The sequence below is a fragment of the Pipistrellus hanaki genome (assembly GCF_964339955.1).
Source record: "Pipistrellus hanaki genome assembly, chromosome: X".
NCBI classification, from domain to species: Eukaryota; Metazoa; Chordata; class Mammalia; order Chiroptera; family Vespertilionidae; genus Pipistrellus; species Pipistrellus hanaki.
The window spans coordinates 73,000,012-73,025,582 of NC_140524.1; the positions used below are offsets into that span (position 1 = coordinate 73,000,012).

Below are 25,571 nucleotides of genomic sequence, written 5' to 3' on the forward strand. Positions count from 1 at the left end.
AATGAGATTTTTAGAGATAATAAAAGTTATAGAATTGTGAAGAGAAAGCTTAAAAAGAAATTACAGGTAATCTGAATAAATTTAATTAGATAGATGAATCTAAAGTAAACTAACAGAGAATTTGTTTAGTCTTTCTCTAGTCTGTTAAAAGGGAAAAGTTTTTCCTGTATTTGCCTAGGAAGCAAAAGTTATATAAAGTATTGAAATAATTATACATTGTGTTATTTTAATCAGGTACTTAATTACTTTTTTTAAAATGTCATCTTCTAAATTATGGGAAGTAAAGTTTTTCTAGTCTATGTTTATTTTTAATACCCTATTGTCATTTTGAATGAATAATTAGTCTAATACTGTTTCATAATAATGATGATGATAATCTTTTGGTAAAATAACTTTAACAATCTTCCCAGAGTTTCAATTTTAAGAAACTTTACTTTACCTAGAATTGTCTTTAGGTCATTCCAATAGGCCCTGGGATGACTCAAGGATTTGTTTTCTCTCTTTATGAAGAGATATTTTATACTTAAGGTATCTGAGAAGCTTTGTCAAATAAAGAAGTAATAATTATATTCTATTTATATATGCATATTAAATAGATTATGACATGCTTTCAGTTATAACTAGTTGATAGTTAAAATATTGTGGAATACTATGTTTTGCAGAAAGGATAAGATTCCATGTCTTTTGCAATATAATAAAATCCTTAACTGTCATTTTAAATTTCTTGTAATTTAGAGACAGTCGGTATTCTGAAGAATCCATGGAAAGGGCTTTAATGTTTTCAGATCCTCCCCTTTGAACTGGATGAAATTTATTACAACTCTATGGAGTATCTGAATTTATAGAAGTATTGACAGGAAAATCAGGAGAAACAAAATTTGATTATGGTACTCAATGAACTGAAAATAATTATATATATAGTTTTTTTTAACTTTTGTTGAAAGTATTGTTGGTTCTTAATATTTTTGCTTTTTAGATATAAGGAAGCATTTTTAAAGCAACTTGGCTAATTATATTTTTCTCCCCATCTGATCCCTTCACAGAATTTGGCAATTCTTAATGAGTCATGGCAATACATTTCTTAGCATGAATTCAATAAGACCAGTTTCCAATTATGGTTATATTAACTAAGGACTTTAGAATGTCATATGTAAAATGCCTGGACTCTGGTTGTCACCAGAAGGTTTTAAGAAATAAAGGCAATGAGAGCACCTTGGAGAAAGCCTAGTACCTTGCCTGGTCACATGGTTCATAGCAATCTTTCCAGGGAATGAAGGAAGGTTACTTTTCTGAAAGCTGGCAAGGAAAGAACCTTAAGACATCACTGTGGGCCTCAAGAACTTGAGGAATTCACCCAAGAGAACATATATTATTGCAAGCAAGCCTGATGGCAGTTAAGTGGCTCAGCTTCTTTGCCTTGTGGGGCTAATTAATGCTGGACCATAAGATTCCAGGGGGGGGGGGGGAAATATATATATATATATATATATATATATATATATATATATATATATATATGAAATGTTAAGTACTTACTTGTCACCTAAAATTTACGATTTCTATTTAAGATAGCCTATATAATAAAGAGGTAATATGCAAATTGACCATCACTCCAACACACAAGATGGCCACCACAAGATGGCCAGCAGGGGTGGGTAGTTGTGGGTAACCAAGCCAGCAGGGGAGGGCAGTTGGGAGTGACAAGGCCTTCAAGGAAGGACTGTTGGGGGGGAACCCAGGCAGGCAGGGGCAGGCAGTTAGGGGCAACCAGACTGGCAAGGGAGGGCAGTTAGGGGTGACTGGGCCAATAGGGGAGGGCAGTTGGTGGCTAACAGGCCTGCAGGGGAGGAGAGTTGGGGGAGAACCAGGCAGTTGCAGGGGACCAGGCCTATAGGGGAGGGCAGTTGAGGGAAACACTTCTCCTTCTCCCTCCCCCTCCCCCACTCCACCCCACCTCCACTTGGTGCTGCCTATTATGGAAAGATTAACAAAGATTTGTTACAGAAACCAGAGTGCAAGCCTTTTGAAAATCCCCAGCTCTCTCTCCATACCTGCAGGCCTTTGCAAACCTGCTTACCTGTTAACTGCCCATCTGGCACTCCCTTTGGCTATTTTCCCATGTAACCCCAGCCCTTGCACACCACTAAGCCCTTTGAAGAACCCTAGTCCTTTTGCCTACTTTTCCTTTGTGCTTTTCCTATATAAGCTGCCGACTTATGGTGAGCTGCAAAGTGGATTTGTGGCTGACCTGCTGCTCTGATACTGCTGGTGCCAGCAGTTTGGGAATAAACACTCATATATGATCCAACCCTGTCTCTGCTTCAGTGGCTTGAGTAGACAGGCAGCATGGACCTACTGTTTGTCTGGTTATAAGACCACAAATAATTTATTAATCACCCAAATTAGTAAAGGGGGAGGGGGGAATAACATGTGAAGAGACGAGGCAGAAGTTCTCACACCAAAATAAGTTTTCAAAATATTAGCTTTTATTTTACATTAGAAAAAAATACCCAAATTTGTCTCAGTTATCGGTAAATAACTTAGTCCAGCTGATACTACATATGAACAGCCAAACATTACAGATGTACCTGATGGCAAAATTAAACTGTACAAAGCAAAAATAAGAAATATCATCCCAAATCCTCAAATGTGCTACCTCCACATTTATTTTCTTCTCCATTTATGCATGTTATTGATGGCTTGCCATGTGAACTCAAGTATATATTGTTTTAAAGTATTATAAATTACAGTAAACTATAAAGTTCTCTTCCTTTACAGTGAACTTTGCTATTAGATTTAACACTACTTTATGATGGAGGTCAAATTGATAAATCACATTATCTAACCCAAGATTTAGTTGATAATATCATCATTCAGCCAAGAGTGTTTCTCAAAAACTTAAAGACCAATCCAAAAATAGGCAGGCTGCCCTTAGAAACAAGTTTGACCTTTTCTTTCACTCTTCCTCCTATCCCACCCTCTGTGAGTGATTTAAAAATAGAAAAGGTCAAACCCCTGTGGGGCCTGGACTTTAAGGTTTGAGTTTTTAATTTTTTGTTTGTTATTTTTCCTTCCAATTTTTGCCAATTATTTCTCATTTTTATTACTCTTAAAATTTAAGCATGGTAAATTGTTAAGCCACTTTCATTCACTGACCATATTCCACCATACATAAGTCCTTTCATGACCAGGTTTTGATACTGAGAGGCGATTTTTAAAGGTTAAGTCAAAATCTGTTGTTAAAGAGAAATCATGTCTCCATCTCCAATCTTGATATGTACTATCTGAGGATTGTTCCTCAGATCCATTAGGCAATGTATATTTGTCAGAATGTAAAGGATAAAGAACTGAAAATAGATAAAACGGTTAAATGTTTCAAAACCAATTGTGGCTTGAATATGAATGGTTCTCCAAGGCTGGTACCATGGACACGGGGTTTGGGAATTAGTTGTCATCCCTCCTTCTATCCAAGAGTAGCCAATCGTTTTTCATGAACTAGTAAAAAAGGAAATGTCTAAAGAGGGTTTCTGGAACTTAAGGAGCTATTTCAGTGGAAAACCCTGCTTATTGTAGTGGCCAGAGTAATAGAAGAAATATGGAGAAAGAATTAAACCACACAATGTTACTCAGGGTCTTAAATCAACCCTTAACAAGAAAACAACCCAAAAGCAAAGTTGTTTTTTTTTTAATTTTTCTGAAAAAACATACATTTTTCATCTCTTGGGCCAAGTGAGAATCTAACAAATTACTTTATATAAAATAGGCACTCAAATATACCTGTAGAATGAATGAATAAATGAAAAAAAGCGAATGCAAAGTAACCTTTTATATTCTAGTCTCCAAGCTAGTTAAAAACAAGTGTCTTTTATTTTTTTTAATATTTTCTAAAAACAAGTGTCTTTTAGACAAGAACTTTGTTTTCTGTCTAGAAATTAGCACAATGCCTTAAAATAGATACTTATTTGTTTTATCCCATGCCTTGTTTTTTTATTGCATCTCCAAGATAAAATGCCTTTTGTACCAGATCTATTTCTTTTAGCATCATCTTCTTCAATGTTTGTATGAATAAAATAAATAAGGTCTCTCATTCCCACTCTACAAAGCATGTCAAAGAGAAGGTGACCTATTTAATCATTCCTTCTCAGTGTCTTAATATCACAGCTACTCAATGAAACACCTTCAGTAATAAAATTTGTTCTTGGTGTTTCAACCATAAGCTAGTGAAATGAAAGTGCATTTTAGTCTTTGGAATCTCTTAACTCTCCTCACAGGTAAGGATGGCACTTTATTCAAAGTGAATAAATGTTTACAGAAAAAATCATGTTTATTGCTCAAGTGGCTTCCTGACTCTAAGCTAGGCCAATGAGCAAATATTTTTAAAACCAGTTTTTTCATCTTAGTTTCTTGTCTTAAACTATAATAGAAGCAGAAACTTAATGAATTAAAGGAGAAATCCTGAGCCTTTTTTAAAGTCTTTGATTTAGGTCACTGAGCATGTGAAGTTGAGACTATCCAGAACTAGGGGTAATATCATATTAAATTAAAAGAACCATGACTTTTTTTTTTGCCTTTTTTTTTTTTTTTAATCTCCAAGGCAAGTCAATGGGATTTCTGAGCTATACCTACCTCATTAAATGAGCATAGTACTTCCCAGAAAACAGGCACTTAAATATTTACTAAAAAATCAAAGATGTTTTCAGATCTGCAGCTATGATCTGTGTTCAATCTAAAGACCTTTAGACTAGGCCCATTTCACTGCTCTTATGCTCAGGACCTAGAATAATTTATTGCACATAAAATATACTATGCTTATCAAATGAAATCTAAAAGCACTGCTGAGCCATTTATTTTTACTTCTTAAATGTCTTTAAGACAGGCCAAGATGGATCTCATTCACCTCCATCTTTAGCATTTAAAAAACTGATGGAGAACAATAACACCTTGCTTTAAAAAAAAGAAAAAATCCATCTCTTCAGTTAGACAAGGGAGCAAGTAGCTTTCTGATCTGGACTGTATTTTTCCATGTAGCTCAGCATTTAGCATACTGCTTTGCACAGTTCTATTTTCCTGATGTTTTTATCATTAAATAAGCCTAGCAGTAGTTAAGCACTTTTTCGTCTGGAGCTAATACTTATTACATTATTTCCCTCTATTAGCATCCCATAAGGATGAAATCATATTTATATATTAGGGCATGTGTAGTTTTAAGCCTCATAAAAAATAATCATTCATCATTCATTAAGCCAACAGTTTATTCCTTATATCCATATAGAACACTAGGATTTCTAAATTTACACATAGATCTCTGTTACAGGTTCAATAATAAGGGTGATAAATTTTTGCATCACTAGTTGTTATCTCTGGGGATGAGAATAAATAATCAATATTCATACAACAGATATTGCTTATATATGTATGGCAGTTCAAGATTTATAAATTGATTTCATATATTATGTTCAGCTATCAAGGACAGAATAAAGATGTTTTAGGTCCTCGATGCCTAGCAAAAAGACTGGAACATAGTAGACAATTATTATCCAGTCTTGCATTCATTATAAACTTAATCTTTTACATATTATATTCAGAGTATTCAATAGTCAATACTTCAAATTTTTATTATACTTTGCACCAAGTGAGAAAAATCAATAGTGACATTTATATGGTGCTTTAGAGTTCACAAAATACTAACATGTATTGCCTTATTCTAAACTGTAGGCACAATAAAATTATAAATGTGTGTATCTCTTTAGTGCCTGTAACAGTGAGTTCACATAGTAGGCAACTGATATTCTTTCATTTAACAACTATTCAAAACCTCAAGTTTGTATAACTATTTATACTACCTCTTTCATAGTGGGTGAATTTTATAGACAATGTTTATCTCACGAAAAGTTTTATTCACAGAGAAAATGCCTAATGTCATATTTATACAGCACTTTAAAGTTTAGAAAGCTCAATGTCATTCATTACATTTTCCTGTTATCAGGTAATATAACCTGATATTATCAGTAAAGTCTTATCTGATTGGTTAAAATAAGCATTATTTAATTTCCTTATAATAAAAACCTCCCTCTTATTACTTGGGGAGTATTACCTTAGATTTCACAGAACCCAAAATAGTTGGCATATAAAAGGCAGTTAATATTCATTCATTCATTCATAACATTTAGCCCATTGATATTTAGTGCTTTAGTTTACAAACCACTTTAAAATGTATTTCTTATCTGAAAATTTTACTTCTATATTGTTTTTTTCTGTTATCCATAGTGTCTAGCATGTTATATGGCCCATTGTAAGTCATCAAAACAGCTTAATCCCTTGTGTTTGCTGTATATTTTACAGTTTAAAAGCCGTTTCTATGTGTTTTCTTTTCTGCTACTTAAAAATACTGTATTTACTCAAAATCATCAAAGCAGCAGAAACACGATAACTATAAATATATGAAACTTTCATTGATCAATAACTTAATTTCTAATATCTGCATAGTATTACATACTGTTGATATGTAATCAATATTTACCAGCTTTGAAACTTATAAGTCTTTAAACACTTTCATGGTTTAAAAGCATATTCACATATTTTTATTTAGGTCACTTGGATGTGATGATAAATAATCATTGAGTCCTTAGTGCCTATAACAGGGACAGACTCACACAAGGAAATTAATATTATTCAGCATTTACATCAGTGGTAACTATGGCCCACAGAACAAATTCACTTGGCTAATGAGATAAGAATACTTTTCCTTGTTAAAGGATTGGGGGTGGGGAGAAGAAGCAAATGTAGGCCTGCAAAGACTAAAATATTTACCATAGGCCTGCAAAGACTAAAATATTTACCATTTCACCCTTTACAGAAAGAGTGTGATGATCCCTGATGTACAAAATCCTTCAAAACTGTCAGTGTACATAGCTGGCAATACACTATTAATAAAAACACCTTATTTTCATATATATCTCAATTATTCAAATTCTTTTTCCTCATGATAAGGGGGAGAAAATCAAGAAAAATTTAAACCTAACTGCTTCCAAATTCTGTCACCTTTAAGCCCAGAGGTTGATATTAAAGCTTAGGGCAGGGTTGGTTCAGTCTATCAAATTATTAGGCCACTACTATGAGCAGGGAGTTCAGGCTGTCTCCTTGGGGTATCACTCTGTTCCAGAATTACTCATTCTTTTTACTAACTATCACTAGGAATCCCAAATTCCAGGAATCTTGTTCATCTAAGCTCAAAGAAATCATATGTTACTGGCTGGTACTTTTCAGCAGGCCGGAACATCTGTATATTTTCTATCTAAATATTCATATTGGCCTGGAGCATCTCTTCACATTTTTTCTACATGGCCTAACATTTTCCTCTTCTCATCAGACTAGAGCTTCTGAGGAAAAGGGAGGACTGAAATACAATTCACTAATATGTCTTTCAAACAGAGTGGAGATGAAAAAAAGAAAGAAAGAAAGAAGTTTAAAAAAATGCCTAAAACTTAATAAATGACTCAAAACTATAATTAAAAACAACCTTACAATGGTCCAGGCATAATATTGCCAATCTCAAGATATCTCTTTAAGGTAATAACAACATCAAAAAGGATATCACAAAATTAGTGGGCATAAATGGAGGTATAAAAACTGGAAAGGAAGAACTGAAAATGTCCAAGTGTAGGGAGGATAGCAGATTAGAGCTGAGGTTTAGGGTCCCATAGTCTTAAGATATCTGTCTCTCTTGGGTCTTCAAGTCCACATAGAGAGGCTTGACTCCTGGGTCTTTATGAGGGTGCGATACCTCCTATCCTTGGGTCTTCTGTGTTCAAGCTAAGCTTTTTTTTATCTCAGGTCTTGTGACTCAGGTCTCAGGCTTTCCATGTATCCCCACTCACAGGCTTTGTTCTTTCATCTTGGGTCTTCAGCCTTTTGTCTAACTTAAGACATGAGAACTTCCATCCAACTCAGTTCGACCAGATGGCTGAGGTTTCCATCTATCTTGGGACACAGGCTTTATACTTTAGTCTACAGGTCTCAATTCTGTCTTCTGTGTTGGGAATTATATCCATTATGAGCCTTCCACCTTCTGCACATCTTAGGTCTTTGGATCCTTGGGCCTTCTACTAGTTTTGAATTATCTCACAGGACAGCCTGGCATAAGGAACAGCTCTGCGATGCTTATTTTGATAGCAGACACTCTGCACCTATGCCACAAACATGCACACATGGATGCACACACAGAGACATATACAAAGCCCCTTTGCCACAAACATGCACACATGGAAGCACACACAGAGACATATACAAAAAATATGCATGGAGAGAGGATTGCAGGATACACAGACTCATGAAGAGGCTGAAATACCCAAAGGTGGGTAGATGGAAAAAGCAAAAGAACAAGAGAACAGAGAGAAGAAAGGTGAAATGGAAAGACACAAAGAACAAAGAAACACATAGAGCAGGAAACAAATATGGCCCAAGAGAGGCAGAAAAGACATACAGAAGAGAGAAATCCAAGATGAAGAGTAGAAACAGCAGAAAGGAGGCCAGAACCAGAAAGAGGTAATGCCAAATTAACAAAATAGGAGAGAATGACGAACAATCAAGAGTTCACAAAATAGGAGAGAATGATGAACAATCAAGGGGGGGGAAAGAGGTGGATAAGACAAGAAATGAGCAAAAAGCATTCAGCATGACTCAGAGACAATGGGAAGAACAGTGAAAGAAAAGCAAGAGCTAGGAGAACAAAGACAATAACAAAATGAAAAAATGAGAGACATCTAAGACAAGGCACAAACAACTCTTAAGAACAAAAAGGAAAACGAGACAAAGATACACAGAAGAAATAAGCAAGATGATCATAGAATTGAGTAAGACACTTGAGAGAACAAAGACCAAAGACATTCAAGGAAGAAATAGATAAGCGAGGAAATACACACTTATGAGTGAAAGAGATAAGGCAAGGCATTAGAAGTAGAAGAGACAAAATATAGTGAGGGGCACAACAGCCATGAGAAACATCACAAAGAGAACAAACGAAAACCAAAAAGAACATTAATAACTACAATAAGTTATGATTAGTACAAATACTACTTATATCACTATCAACAATTATAGTAACATGACTGGCAGAGGATTTAAACACAGATTGTGCCTCTTTAATATTCTACTACAACTGCTTATAAGAAATTCCAAGAGCCAAATGAGATACCACAGGTGAGCGAATATTATTATTAAGGACCATTAGAGAGGTCCTAGACAATGCCCTTATTTTTCTTTCTTCATCTTTCACCACCCCTTTAGAAAACTAACTTGATTTTCCCACCCATCACAATTATAACACTGACTTTTCCTCTAACACTACTGCAGATATATTCTCTCACAAGAGGATATAAGAAAAAGAGCCACCCTTTCAGCAACAAAACAAAAACGTTGTTTTAAGTTTCTATATATTTAGGCCTCTAAGAGTGGCAAAGTATTTATGCAGCAAAAAATAAAGAACAGATAAGGTGAGACTACTCTTAACACAACTGGTATAGATTAATCAATCATTAATTTGCTTCGTTGAACCCAGTTGGCAATACAAGCATAACTTACCTCATTTTATTGCACTTGGCTTTATAGTGCTTCACAGATGTTGCATTTTTTACAACATCCTCTACCAGCAAAAAGCTTACAACTCATTTTACTGCTGTATTGTGGTTGTCTGAAACCAAATTGTAATATCTCCGAGGTATGCCTTTGTTTGTTACTGGTCATTCTCCCATCTCACATTCAGGCCCCTCCTGCACAAAAACCACCATAGCCCATTGCACAAAAACATCCGACAAACAGCTATTAGCTCCAAAGAGGCCCCCACATAATTACACCAACTTACTTTATTCTGCTATTCTAAAATGCTAGAGTGCCAGGCATGTTGATCTTCCTTTGGTGTGTTCAGATTTCTTGTTCTCTGGATTGCTTTTCAGAAGGATGAACAATTTGGTAGATACTATAAAGGGAATAATCAGGAGTTACAAAAAAGGGGAAAAACAACAAAGGAAACTGTATGTGTGCCATAAAGAAGTATTAACTGAGTACTCACTGGAGTTATGGGAAGATTCAAATTATGAGTTATAGAAACTATCGCTACAGAGTTTAGATCCTTAGAGGTAAAACTAATACAATTTCCTCACAGAATTGGCAACTATGGCATAAACAGGAAAATATCTTGTCTTTTATAGTCAGGGCTTACTACACTTGGACCATCTCCCAACCTGCAGCCACCTAATCAGCCTCTGCCACGAGACCATTTTCACCCATCACCCACACAGTTGCTTCCCAGGTGAGTTAGGAAGCTGTTTTTAACAAAGCAGACACAGTTCATAATGATCAAAATAATTTCAGTGGAAATCTAAATGCAATGTATACTGAAAAATTAAAGACAGTATCTTAATTGTGCTTGAACAGCTTACCCACCTCTGATGTGTGGAGGATGTCTTGAGACTTCACCTCCCTATCTGGACCCAGGAAATATTCTTGGTAAAACCTCCTGGCCTAGGGTTGTTGCCCAGTGGTAGTGAGCTATTCCCCTGGAGGATCCTCATGCCCCATCTCCACCTAGGGATCGTCAAAGGGAATAGGTCACTGACACTGTAAAGCCACAAGCCTATTCTTCTGAGGAAGATCTGGAGAAGATATAAAAGAAAAATAAATTACTGAAATGCAGTATGCTAGGAAAGTCTGTCTCAAAGAGCAATTAATAATTAGATTAAGTAATGTCTAACCTTTTTTTCCATGTGGATTGAGGGGTGGAAATTAAGAACTGTGGAGAGTCCTATATTCTAGCTACCAGACTAGAGAAAAGCAAATGCTTTTACTACTCATTCCAGCTTTTCCCTTGAATTTAACCTCATCACAAAGAGAAATTTAGAGGTGAATTATTACCAAAATTCTTATACTGTACTTTACTCTCCAGTCTCTACTAGTGAGCAGTCTTCTATATTGTGGATTATTAATGTTCTAGTGTTCTCACCATAAAAAAGTCAAGGGTCAAAAAATCAAGGGGTTGCCGAAACTGGTTTGGCTCAGCGGATAGAGCTTTGGCCTGCGGACTGAAAGTTCCCAGGTTCGATTCCAGTCAAGGGCATGTACCTTGGTTGCAAGCACATTCCCAGTAGGTGGTGTGCAGGAGGCAGCTGATTTATGTTACTCTCTCATTGATGTTTCAAACTCTCTATCTTCCTTCCTCTCTGTAAAAAATCAATAAAATATATATTTTTTTAAATCAAAGGGTTGAAAATAGAAGAAACAGATAAAGCTTTCCCAACCAAAAGAGTTATCAAGCTACTTAGAAAAGCTCCAATATTGTTTGATCCTGAGTTCTATAAGAACTCTTCTTCATATTGTCTCAGGCTTCTTTTATAAAGCACTCTTTTAATAACTGAACAATTTACCACAAAGTGTCTCTCTCACCTAGTTTTGTAGGATTCTTCTCTTTTAAAATATATTTTTATCCCTAGCCAGTATGGCTCAGTGGATAGAGCATCAGCCTGCAAAATGAAGGGTCCCGGGTTCGATTCCAGTCAAGGGCTCATGCCGGTTGTGGGCTCAATCCCCAGTAGGGGGTGTGCAGGAGGCAACCGATCAATGATTTTCTTTCATCATTGATGTTTCTCTCTCTCTCTCTCTCTCTCTCTCTCTCTCTCTCTCTCTCTCTCTCTCTCTCTCTCTCTCTCTCTCTCCCCCCACCTCTCTGAAATCAATATAAATCTCGACACTCAACCATTGAGCCATGCTGGTCACACAGGATTCCTCTTTTAATTCATGTTAGTTAGATGCTGGAGACACTGCCAATGGAAACAACTGTTTTCTAGTCAATCTACGTGGGACATTTCTTGAACCGCTTACATAGAAGGAACATGACCAGAGTCCCAGAATATTCAGAGAAACCAATAATGATTACAGTGATATAAAATCTCAGTTGTGCTGATTTGGCTCCGTGGTTGAGCATCAACCTATCAACCAAGAGATCATGATTAGATTCCTGATCAGAATATATGCCCAAGTTGTGGGCTCAATCCCCAGTAGGGGGCATGCAGGAGGCCACCAATCACATGATTCTCATCATTGATGTCCTATTGGTACTACTTATTAACAAATCCTTAGCACTTAGAACCAGTCTGCCAAAGGAAAGTAGAAATAATTTTTGAGGCCTGTTCATCAGAAGGCAAAGGTTTGTTCTCTCTCTCCTAAGTGGCTATGAGATTTCAAAGGAAGCAATTTATTGTTTTGCATCTCTATTCTTTATTTCTAAAATGGGGACCAAGTATGCTTGCTGTTATAGACCTCACTTGAGCCTACTTCTGAAGGATAGGCTCAAATTCATTCTGTAAATTCAAAATGTGTGTGGGGGTGTAAGATTTGAAACTGGCTTCTATTCTGTTTCAAAAAGGAGCTCTTGCAGGAAGTTAAAGTCCTTAAAGTCAAAGACAGGATAACCACAACAAACTCCCCAAACTACCTTTTTCTTCAGATAGTCTGCAAGCCATCCTTAAATTAATTGGAGTTTGTTCAGATTCTCAAAAGGAAAGATATAATGAATATGGAGCTCCTTAGAGTTTTTTGTAGGCCTCATGTCTCACATACCCAGAATGTCCTTGGGGGGAAAAAACACAACCAGGGCTCAGTAGGATAGGATACCAAAATGGTTGAAAAGTCTCAACACATAAAAAAAAAACCTAGGAAATATGAACCTGAATCATTAGATATAGATGGGTCCTGTCTCTGATGTCTAGCCTGTACAGTCTCCCTAAGGTCCTGTTAATGGCAAGCACTGGCAGTATCACTGAAGGTTAGACAAGTGTAAAAAAAAAGACTAAATGAAAATATGGGTCAAAACAATACTCACCTTAAGGGTGACTAAATTTGGGGCTTAAAGGTCATGCTCTTGCTGTAAATACTTCAAGATGTAATGTAACAGAGAAATTGCTACTACTGCCTCAAGGTACAATTGCCTTGACTATTTTTAATATTTAGTTAGCTGTCTTTACTATAGGATAGGAGCTCACCAGGGTAGGTATAAGCCAGGTTTGCAATCTTGAAAGTATTTTGCATAGTGGGTGTCCAGTTATATATTATACATATTTACTGTGCTCCTCCTGAAACCCCATCAATAATGGTTAAAGACACTCATGTGAAAACAATTTTCCTCAACAAACTTTTAAATGGATTCATGCTCAAATCCATCTATAATGTCTAGTTAAGATACCTAAAAGGAAACAACTTTTCTGGTCTCCCTAGATCTTCTGAGCTACCATAGACCATATTTACTGAGTATGGCTGCTTTAGCATCAAAGCCCTGCAGTGTTCTTATATAATTATAGCAATGACATATACAAGGATCATTTCCTTTCCCTTAAAGGGAATCTAAGGCAAAAGAAAGTAATTACATTTTGCATCAGAATAATACATTTCATTATGGTTCAATATTCATTGGCAAGAATTTTTAGACTCTTGATCCACATCCCATAGCCCAACAAAATGTCAAGGTACTTTAGACATGAAAACCAAAAGTCAACAAGAGCTGGTTCAAATTCTCCAACACTAGACAAATCACAGAATTGTCACAGTTAGGAAGAATTATAGTTGTGCCCATCCCCTCCTCTACCCTTCTCCCCTCTCCCCCCCCTCCCCAACTGATGTAATTCAGTATTTTCATTCTATGTATAAAGAAATTGGGAGACCAGTAAATGTTATACAGTGTTATATAACTAGTGGGTGGTGGGGTGATAATTAAACCCACGTCTTCTCTCTACTCAAAGGTATTTTCACTCTGGGATCTGGGCACAGATTCTCAGGGCTATAAGAGCTTCCTACAAAATTTTTACCATGTTTATATTTCACTATAATGATAGTCCAGGTCAGATGACTGCCTCATAATGAAGGACAGCATTGCCAGATTGATGGCAAATGATACTAGTTTTGTTGCCTGGAGCGAAAAAACAGAGGAAAACAATATATAAATATGTGTGTGTTTTTTGCCAAATAAGACAAAAAGTGTGGAAATGTGCTATAATAACAAAATTTTGTAGCAGATTGAAAAAAGCTGTTTGGTTAAGTACATTATCAAACCATGTGACAGTAGAGACATCCTATTCTGCAAAGAGGCAACACCTTAATAGTAGTACTATTTCTACATTTTAATAGTAATTTATTCACTACTATTCTGTACACTTGCTGTTCTATAGTCTTATTATAGATCTAAGTAAAAATTTTTTTTTACTATTTTGCTCATACCCTTTAGCTTAAAAATTCTTTCCATTAACTTAAAGTGTACATATAATTTTTCTTACGAGTTTAATAAAAATAGTAATTGTAGAATCTAAGAGATCATAATCAACATCAATAGTGATGTTGTGTCTCAGAGATTCGATAGTATAAATACTTAAGAAATAAGCATGGTAGTCTATGTCTATGTTCTTCTTCCCCCAAATTCATAAACCCAGTCTAGTCATAAGAACATTAATCTCAATAGGATACTTTGCTGAATACTTGATCATTATTCCTCAGACATGAGGTCATCAAAAACAAGGAAAGTCTGAGACAGAAACTGTCATAACCAAGGAGTCCAAGGAAGACATAACTAATAGATGCAATGTGGAATTCTGATGGAATCCTGGAACATAAAAAGAGTACTAAACTGAGTAATTGTGAAAAAAAAAGTATGAATTTTCCCTAATAATAATGTTTTAATATTGGCTTACTAATTATGACAAACATACCATATGTAAGATATTAATAATAGGGAAAATAGGGTGTGGGGTATAAAGGACCTCTTTATAATAGCTTATATTCCTATAGTATAAAGAGCTAATATGCAAGTTGACCCCCATGCCCTCACACAATATGGCCACCCATGTGGTTAAAGATGGAGCCTTTTGCAGCTCCTCTGCATCTCAATGTGCTTTCCTCTAGTTGTAGAATTTCCATTCAGCCAGCTTTCCTGTGGTTCTGGATGATGTCCGTTTTGTATTTTAGTTGTAGTTTTGATATTGTTGTGTGAGGCAGCTATTTAGGTGTTTACCTATGCTGCCATCTTGGTTTTCCTCAAGGCTAGAAAACTTTAATGATATATAGACCACAGAATAATTGCACACCAACACTCCACAATAACAATCATACTAACAAACAGCATAAAAAAACAGTATGCCAAAAGTTTTAAAAGCTGTGGATAAAGTAACCTAGATATTTTATGAAACTCAGTAATGTGCACTGACCTCCCAGCCATATCCCTATTTTGAAAGTATCTGCATAGGCATTTTGATTACATAGGTTATGTAATGAGGGTATTACTTGGGTTTGCTGCCTAGCCTTTAATATTTCTGGACAAACTAGTCAAACAAAATATATCATCTAAGAAATCTGGCACTGGTCAAATTTAAATTTCCTTCAATTTTTCATCCTAACATGAACAAATCAAAAGCTCATTTTCAATGTAGGCATGAAAACAGTAAAGAGTTCTTTATTGAAATTATTTGTACAGGATGCACGAGGAAGCTAACATCCCAGTGTCTCAGTGCTCTAATTTAGAGGTCAAAGAAGAGCAATCAAGTAAAACCAACAAAAATATAGCTAACTCAATGGCAACAGTACAATGATATATAAGTATGCATGGCCACTAAAGTTTAATTTGTTAATTCAGCAGGAGAGTTAAGTCTCAAATAGTTGATATCAAACTTGAGTTGGATTTTAAAAGAAAACAGTGTTAAGTGCTACTCCTCTGTAGTAAAAAAAATACAGTAGTGGGAAAAATCATTTTCTTCAAATTCAGTTTGAAGAGTTGAGGCAGAGGAAGGCATCAGCTCTGTGTAACCATACATGTCAGTACTCCTTGACATCCAAGAGTATAAGATTTGGGGAAACAGCTCAATTCAGACAATAGTTCTATTCTCTTTAAGCTAGTAAACTTTTTTGCAGAATGGTTTCATAAATAACAGTATCTTAGCCTGGCCATTGTGGCTCAGTGTTTAAGCATCAACCTATGAACCAGGAGGTCACGGTTCAATTCCCCCTTCGGGTTGTGGGCTCGATCCCTGGTGGGGGCCATGCAGAAGGCAGCAAATCAATTATTCTCTCTCATAATTGATGTTCCTATCTCTTTCCCTTCCTCTCTCTTCCTCTCTAAAATCAATAAAAATATATTTTAAAAAATTATTTGCTTCAAGTCACAAACTCCCACCTAGATATACATTGGATAACCAGGGCCCAGTTACTCTAAAAAAGAAATTATGTTTAATCATGGCAGGTCTGAACTAGTTAGAGAAATTAGTTACAGAACAATAGGTGGAAAAGCTAAAGGGGGATATGTAAAAAGATGCAAAAAGTAGAGTCAGGAATCTTCCCCCAATCCTATATATTAAGGTTCTATAAGGAGGAAAGTCAGAAAAGAAATCAGAATAACTATTTAGAGAAATGCCCAAAAAAAGTTTAAGTGCTTTTTTAACCCTTTGAAAATTTTCCAAATGACAAAATGTCATTTCAGGTATTCAACTCAAGTCCCTGTCTTAATTTATCAGTAGTCCCTAGAGATGATGGTTGACATGGATGGTGATTTGATCCAAGGTTAGAGCCAGAACCAAAGACTAGCTGTTCTTATTCCCAGTTCACAACCTTTTCATACTATTGCCAACATCTCACTTCTTCTGGCCCCAAACTCATGTAAAACAGCAATCCACTCCATCTAAGAGAGCATGCTCTTCATTAAAATGCACTTGAAGGAGTAATTAAGGGTGGTGCCTGTAAGGCTTCAGCTCACAGGCCTACTTTCCCCTGAGACTACTGACCAACGTACACCCTAAGGACACAATCACTTGACTCAGAATTTCCACCCAATCTTCTTCCTCTGTCCCACAGAATTTCCCAAATTATGGTACTCACCAAATTGCCCAACATTATAATGATTTGTTCATTTCTGCATCCTCCATGAGAGAAAATTCCTTGACATAAAACATGCCTTTGGTATTGTTATTATTCCAGTACCTGTCCCAATAACTCAACAATATCTGTTAAGTTAACACAAGTTATCTCAATTTTGAAGATGCCCACATTTCCAGAGTATCTCTTTTTTTGTTAATCCTCACTCAAGGATATTTTACAGGGAGAAGGAGGGACAGAGAAAGAGAAACATCAATGTGGGAGACACATAGATTGGTTGCCTCCCTCAGGCCCCCGACCGAGGCCAGGGATTAAGCCTGGAGCCAAGGTACATGCCTTTGAGCAGAATCAAACCTGAGACCCTCCCTCTCAGTCCAAGGGCTAATGTTTTATCCACTGAGCCAAACTGGATAGGGCCAGAGTACCTGTTTGTACAGCTACTAGAGATTTTATTTCAAGCAATGAATTAAAAGACAACTTCAAAATTTACCTTTAGATGTTTTCTAGTGCAGGCTTCAATCCACCTACAATTGACCATCATTCCTAAGTAGTGCTTCAGAACTGGCTCAGAATTCATCCCTTTAAAACAAATTCCAATAAATAGTTATAGTTATATATTAATACCAAATGATCATTTGATTAGTAGCAATAAAAGATTTCATAAGTATAGACCAGTGTTTCTCATATTGGGGTGATAATAACCCTGGAGTTTTGTGGACATATCCTCATGGATACCCAGCTACATAAATAATATAAAACATTATATATATATCTTTCACAAGATATATTGAACTAGGGAAACATGTTTACATTTCAAATAACTTTCTTAAGTCAGTGTTCCTCAAAACACATGTTCTTTATGATCTCAAAGAATTTTGTTCCTGTGGAACTTCAGTTTGAGAAATAATTGGCACATACCATGCTTTCAAAAAGGCTCAGGAATATTTATATATTATTCCCAGTCAATCAGACAAATAATGTCTTTAGACATTTAGCTGTGAGGAAATATGGATATGAATTAAAATGGGCAGTAAGAGAAGCCTAGCACATTATGATTCTGCTTGCTCTTGCTAGGATATATTGATCTGAACAAAAAATGTTTCAAAGTTGATGTTAATATTTTTCAACTGCACTTTTATGTTTGTTTTATATCAGGGAAGCTAAGCTTTTTTGCTTACCAAGCTACCTATTGAAAAAAGGCAAAGGGGAAGAAGGTATATTCATTTGATCATAAAGTAGGCAAGATCATGTTTTTTTTATAAAAATTATGCTTCTCTATTGCCCTCTTGCCAAACAGGTTCCATAAATCTCAAACTAAAAAGGCATCAGCTCTCATCTGTCCAGGGACAGAGATAGAATAAAAAGATACAAAAAGACAATATATCAGATTTATATCCTCAATCCCAGAACCTTGAAAAGCTCAAACCTATGAGATTTAACAACCAACAATATGGCATGTAGCTAAACACACTGACTAGGCCTTATCTCTTTAATCTATTTCCATGCCTACAAAGGAAGTAAAATCCAAATGGCACTAAATAAATCAATTCGACTACCCAGATGGCTGCAATATTAATCATATTCTGAACCAAAGAGAAAAAAATAAACTCAACTCCTTCTTTAAATTTACCCTGTCAACTTCAAACCCTGGTGGGTTCCCTTTATAAAAGTTTAACATAATTCATACAAGACAGCACTTGATTATCATTTCCTAAAATTATTTCAAGTGTGTTTATATTAGCTCAACAATACAGCCATCTAGGGCATGAGATTATATATAAGACTATATCATTTCTAACCCTCACTTAAGCGTAACCTAGCATAGGACCAGGTACACAATATTAATTCTTTTTTTTTTTAATTTTTTTAAATCAATCTTTATTGTTCATATTATTACAAAGGACAATATTAATTCTTATAATTCTGTTGGTTAACTCATATGGTGAGATTATATTTGCAGATGAGGTGAGAATTGGAAAAGAAACTTAACAGGAAACCTCTGGGTAGCATCTAAGAGAAAACAGAACAGGGGAAAGATTACTTAGTAACTACAAAATAGTACTTACAGAATTCTAAAGAGCCAGAGACTCTTCTTACAGCTGTCCAAGGAGCTAGAAGTACAAACTGCACCCTGACCTGGGCTGACCTTTTGACATCCTTCTCAAAGGAATAGTATTCTTTTGCAGTGATTACAAAGAACTGCTATTGTAATGACTAGTTATTTGCTTCAGTAGTTCCTTATTAAATACTTCTCTGCCATCAAAACCTGTACACTAGAGGCTAGGCTGATCATTTTTACCAGGCAGGTCACTGTCAAACAAGTTTATATACAGAAGAATGGCTAGCTTACTATTCTTTTGATATAAAACAGGGAAACAGGTCCCATCATTTTTAAGTCCTCAGTATATAATAGATTAATCAAATAAGGTGATCTGTGGTTTTCAAAAGCACCTCAATATATGTTGTCTAATTTCATCCTTTTACAGTTATCTTCTTGAAATAAGTAGGGGCTGGTTGGTGTTCCAGATGAAGAAATTTAAGGGTTAGGAAATTTAGGTAGTTTTTCTAAAAGTGAATGGTGGTAAAACCCAAACAGCATGGTTTTAGAATGGTGGTAGAGCCCAAAAATGTTGGTCTTGAGTTCCATTCTAGAACTCCTTTGGTATAACAAGAGTCACAGTGGTCTATCCACAGACTCACCACCCTTAGTAAAATGAGAGACACTGGTCATCAGGTACACGGTATAAATGGGTTTTTAACTTCAAAATTTTAATGCCCAGTTTATCAATTCCACCTTGGAATTCAGTTGTCTTTCTTAATAAAAATTAGCCATAAATTTTGGTTGTATCCTGGCAATTGACTCTGTAGAATAGCAATATACAAAGAGGAGAAATTCTCAGCCAGGCAACCTGCTTTGGAAGGAAAAATGCAGAGATAGTGCTAATGTTCCTTCCTGGCGAGACAACTCCCAACTGATACTTATATAGTATATATTGAAAATCCAGAATGTAAAGGGTGGCAATCCAGCTCCTTGGGCTTGCCTTGCCTTGACCACTTTGCCCAGTAAAGCAGTAACACAGGTGGGCAGAGATAACTCCTGTCCCAAGAATAGGACAACAATTGGAATTCGGATTATTAACAAATACTAGAAAATGAGTGAAGGTCCATCCACCTAGTTCAGGCCTGCTTTTGGTAATCAACACTGCACAAATACAACATCAAAGTGGTAGGGAGGTCTTGAGTTGATGGGTTGAAAAATGGGACAATCAGTACTGTGTTAAGTAAAAACACAGAAGGGCTTTAGGGTAGTCATCATTACTTAAAAGCAATGCAAAAAGAGAAATGGAGGGGTCCATGTCAGAGGGGCAGGGCTAAGTAAAGTGCAACTGAAGCACCACAGCAATATAAACTGGGTAAACCAATGACATCTGGGATTGTTAACATTTAAATCCAAGTGAAAGGGCCTTGCCCAATCAACATTCCCCACCAGCAATGCAAAAGGGCGGGGTAAAGCAGGGCTGGGGCAGGAAGGATGAGAGACCACATTGCTATCTAAAGGCTGGATACTTGGCGGCCTTGAAATTGTGATTATGAATGGTCCACGGAAGGGTCCAAGGACAAGCATGAGGTAAGGAGAGGGGAGATAAGGGTAGGACCATGACTACTTGGAAAATGTATGCCCTAGAGCATTGCAAAAGGAGTGGGAATATGGGTTGTTATTTGAAGGGCATACTGAAATGTTTACACTTTATAATGCCATGAGAAATTGGGGCTGGGAGTACTTGCCTAATAAGATCAGGGAGGACAAAACCGTTGCTAATTTGCCATTGTGTCTATTTGCAGAGGTTTTTGTGGTCAGCAGCCGCTGCAGTAATGTAAAGGGGGTATAATAGAATGGCATCCTATTCTAACAGAAGAGGGCATTCATGATGTATACAAAGAAAGTATGGAATCCCATCTAATCAGAAGAGCTGAGGTCATGGCGCTCTTCAGCAGTAATTCAAAGGCAGTGGTACGGGCATAGAGCACAGCACCTTTCCTACTGCATAGGCCCACGGACAAATACAATTAATTATGCACATTAATAATCTCAATAGAAGAGCTCATTCATAGTTAATATGCCCCTAATACAAAGGGGGAATGAGGAGATGCAATCCTACTCCTACAGAAGCAAAGACAATTGCAATTATGTACATTAAAGTATAAAGGGGAGAGGGACCCATTGAATAGCATCTCCTTGCTCTAATGCAAGGGGGGTACAGCCATTCTGATATAAGACTTACTTTCAAACTTACATTGGTGCACATGAAACTTTCAAGTGAACAAATCTTTTGAGTAGTGGGCACTGTCTGATGAAAATGTTAAGGAAGTAGGTGATGTGCTTATCTAGTGCGGAGAACAGGAGAAAATGTAACTGCAGATATTAACAGTCCAAATGAGGGCTTTGGTTGATCAGCACTCTGCTGTACTGCAAAGGGAAGGGGGGAGGGGGGCACCACGGGGTGTCTACTGATGAAGATAACAGACAATTTCAATATGTATAGTACCAATCCACTAGTAGGGGCCTTGGAGAAAAAACAGTATCCCCTGCAGTAGTGCAAAGGAGATACAATACAGTCCTGGAAGTGATAGGGCTATGGAAAACAGCAATTCTGCACATTAACTGTCCAAATGTAAAGGTCTTGATAGTCAGTACTACCTACTAGAAGGCAGAGGGAGTTGGGGGTATGTGGTGTTTCATTGTCCTTGTCTAGTGAACAAGAACCCAGAAAAATGGAATCATACACATTAACAGGCCAAGAAAAGGGGACTTAGGGTTCAGCAACTATGGTATACTGCCAACAGAGGGCAATAGGCTAGGATGAACCAAGTTGAAATTATGTACATTAATGTCCAAAGGATATGATGTAGCTAATTAAAACCTTGTACCTTGAACCAATATAAAAAATCTTAAAGTAGTGGGCACTCCTTGCTAAAAGGCTAAGGGAATAAGAAGAGGGGTGTCCTTATCTAGTGTAAATGCAATTATGTACAATAAGCCATGAAAAGAGACCTTTTCATGTGATCAGTATCCTTGCTATACTGTAATAGGGATCTGAGAGGATATAGGATCTTATTAAAATGGGATGAGCCATGTGCAATTACACACATTAATGTCCCAAGTGTAAGGCTGTAATCAACTATAATTTCACACCTTGACTGTCCAGGTGTTAACAGCCTTGTGGAGAGGGCACTCAATGCTGAAAGGGAATAGGGAAAGGAGGTGTTGTGTAGTACAGAGGTACCCAGACAACCACAATCACATTAATAGGCTAAGAAGTGGGTCCTTCAGAGTCAGAATGCCAGTGGTACTTCAAAGGTAGTAAAAAGAGAAAGGATTTTAATATAATTATTATACATATTAATAGTTCAAGAAAGGGGCTTAAGTGGACATTACCCCACGCAAAGAGGGTATGAAGAGTCAGAACCCAAGTTAATTCGAAGGATTATGGACAACTAATTAAACATATCCACAGTCCCCTAAGAGAGGGCTTTTAGATCAGTTAACCTCTGCTTCCACAAGTGCAAGAGATTGAAAATGCACAATTATGGACTACTGAGAGTGTGTACAAGATAAAAGTTGTGTACATTAACTGCATCAGTGAGGTCTTTAGTAGTAGGCACCTCCTGCTAGAATATAAATATGATGGGGGAGAGGCCTGACCTGGTGTACAGGTACAGGAGCAAATGTAATTATGCACATTAACAGTCCAGGAGAGTGAATCTTGGGGCAAGGAAATGGGATCCTATTTAACATAAGGGAGCATGGATTACTGTAATTATGCACATTTAAACTGTACAAGAGAAGCAGTCATAATTGGTCAGCTTCCCTGGTGCAAAGGAAATATGGTGAGGATGAGACACAACTACAATTTTCCACTTTTATTATCGAGAAGACTTTAGGTGGCTAGTACCCCAGCTACAATACTAAGAAATCAGGATATTAGCTTATCGGGAAAGAACATGGACATTAAAAGTCCCAAGAGAATAACTTTCAGTCTCTAGCATCCCCTGTTATAATATAGAAACAGTGGGATATTAGTTTAAAGGGAGTGACCATAAATACTGGAATTCTGCACATAAACAATCCCAGAAAAAAAATAGTAACAGGTTAATTAATGCACCTTATTGTAAACTGAAGAGGGTACATGGATCTTTCATAAAAGATATAATTGTGGTCAACTACTTATGACTCACTTTTAACTATATTAGTACAAAAGTCCTTAGTAAAGGGCATCCACTACTAAATGTAAGTAAAATGAGTGAGGCCTGTATCTACTGCAGAGGAGAGAGGATAAAAGCAATATCCCACATTAATGGTGCAAAAGGAGGAGTTTTGGTGTTCAGATCCTCTTTTGTAAAATTTAATAGATGTGACACACCTTCACAGTTCCAAGAACCCTATGTTGTAATGCATATGAGGTAGGAGAAAAGGGATTAGATTGACAAAAGGGACTACAGCTACAATTAGAACTTTATCTACAATGACTTCCAGATGTTAAGAAAGTGAAAAGTCATTATGTTTCTAACTAACAAAAGGGACCACAATTGCAGGCCCAAGTACTTTCTATGGTAATGCAAAAGATATTCAAGGGCCTGGATGGATCCCAGACTCCGGAAAGGGACTATAGCTGCTTTTAAGCACATTAACAGTCCCAAATATCCGCTGTTGTAATGCCAAGTGAGATGGGGGAGAGGGAGGATGGGATCTTAGATTAACAGAAGGAACTGTAGCTCCAAGTGACTACTTTTAACAGTTCCAAAAAAACGCTCCTAGGTAACGAAAAGGGAAAAGGCAGGATGTGATCCTGGAATTACAGAAGGGACCACAACTTCAATTGAGCACACTGACAGTGCCAAATGCCCATCCAGGCATTGTAAAAGAGCTAGGAGGTAGATGGGAACATAGACAAAAGGGACCACTGCTGCAATTAGGCAATTTCACAGAACCAAATATATGTCTAGTAAATGTAAACTGCCTGGGAGTGCATGGGATCCTATAATTAAGCCCATTAACAGGCCCAAGTACCCTCTGCTATACTGCAAAGGGAGTGGGGGGAAATGGAAAGAGACAAAAAGAAGGTGCCACACCATGCAAATAAGCACATTTCAATAACATATCTGCTCCCAGGCAATGCAGAGGGATGGGAGGAAACAAGTGACCAGAGTAACAGTCACAAAGTCCTTCAGTTTTAATACAAAGTGAAGACAGATGGGTTCTATAGTGGCATTTAAGCACCCAACTGCCCCAAAGACCCTCTGCTTTACTGCAGTTAGGATGAGTGGGTTCCACCTTAACATTAAGTGTCCCAAGCACTCTGTTTTTAATCAAACTCAAAGTTGAGTATGGGTTCTATAGTGACATGGGGACGTTAGTGCCATTGAAGCACATTAACTGCCCCAAGAACCCCGTTTTAATGCACAGTGAGGATGGGTGGGTTCTATAGTGACATGGGAACATTAGTGGCATTGAAGCATATTAACTGCCCCAAGGTCTCTGTTTTAAATCAAAATCAAAGCAAATATGAGTTCCATAATGATATAGGGACACTAGTGGCATTTATGCACATTAACTGCCCCAGGACTGTTTTAGTGCAAAGTGAGAATGAGTGGGTTCCACACTAAGAGGCACTAGTGGCATTTAAGCACATTAACTGCCCCAAGGACCCCGTTTTAATGCAAAATGAGTATATTTAGGTTCTAGAGTGACATAAGCACAGTGGCTACATTGAAGCATTAACTGCATCAAGTACCCTCTTTTAAGGCCAAGTGAGGATGGGCGGGTTGCAAAGTAAGATAAGGACAGTAGTGGCATTTAAGTATATTAACTGCCCCAAGAACTCTTTTAAATCAAAATCAAAATGAGCATGAGTTCTATAATGACATAAAAACAGTAGTGGCACTTAGGCACATTAACTGCCCAAAGGACTCGGTTTTAAATCAAAATCAATATGATAATAGGTTGTATAGTAACATAAGGACAGCAGTACAATTTATGACATTAACTGCTCCAAGGACCCCCTGTTTCAATGCAAAGTGAAGATATATGGGTCCTACAGTGACATAGCACAGTGGTTGCACTTAAGCGCATTAACTGCCCAAGTAACCCTCTGTTTTAATTCAAAGTGAGGATGGGTGGGTTGCAAAGTAAGATAAGGACAGTAGTGGCACGTAAGCACATTTCCTGCCCCAGGGAGTGTTTTAATGCAAAGTACGATGGGTGGGTTCCACACTAAAAAGTAGTAATGGCATAACTTGAACACATTAACTGGCCTGAAGACCCTCTGCTTTAATGTAATTTTAGGATGGGTGGATTCCACCTTAACTTAAGAGCAGTAGTGGCATTGAGGCACATTAAGTGCCCCAAGGACTGTGTTTTAAATCAAAATCAAAGTGAGTCTGGGTTCTATAGTGACATAAGAACAGTACTGGCATTTATGCACATTAACTGCCCCAAGGACCCCGTTTTAATGCAAAGTGAGGATGGGTGGGTTCTATAGTGACATAGGGATGTTAGTGCCATTGAAGCACATTAAGTGCCCCAAGGTCTCTGTTTTAAATCAAAATCAAAACAAATATAGGTTCCATAGTGACACTAGTGGCATTTAAGCACATTAACTGCCCCAGGACTGTTT

At 37.0% G+C, this 25,571-nt stretch overlaps 1 long non-coding RNA gene across 1 annotated transcript; it reads right to left on the reverse strand.

The window, feature by feature from the left end:
• Window positions 1–2,464: 2,464 nt before the first annotated feature.
• On the reverse strand, window positions 2,465–25,571 carry LOC311615071. Its single transcript, XR_014793730.1, has 5 exons — window positions 18,963–25,571; window positions 17,387–17,475; window positions 10,441–10,649; window positions 9,860–9,973; window positions 2,465–8,920 (listed from the first exon to the last, which is right to left on the reverse strand). It is a non-coding gene; the product is annotated as an uncharacterized lncRNA (long non-coding RNA).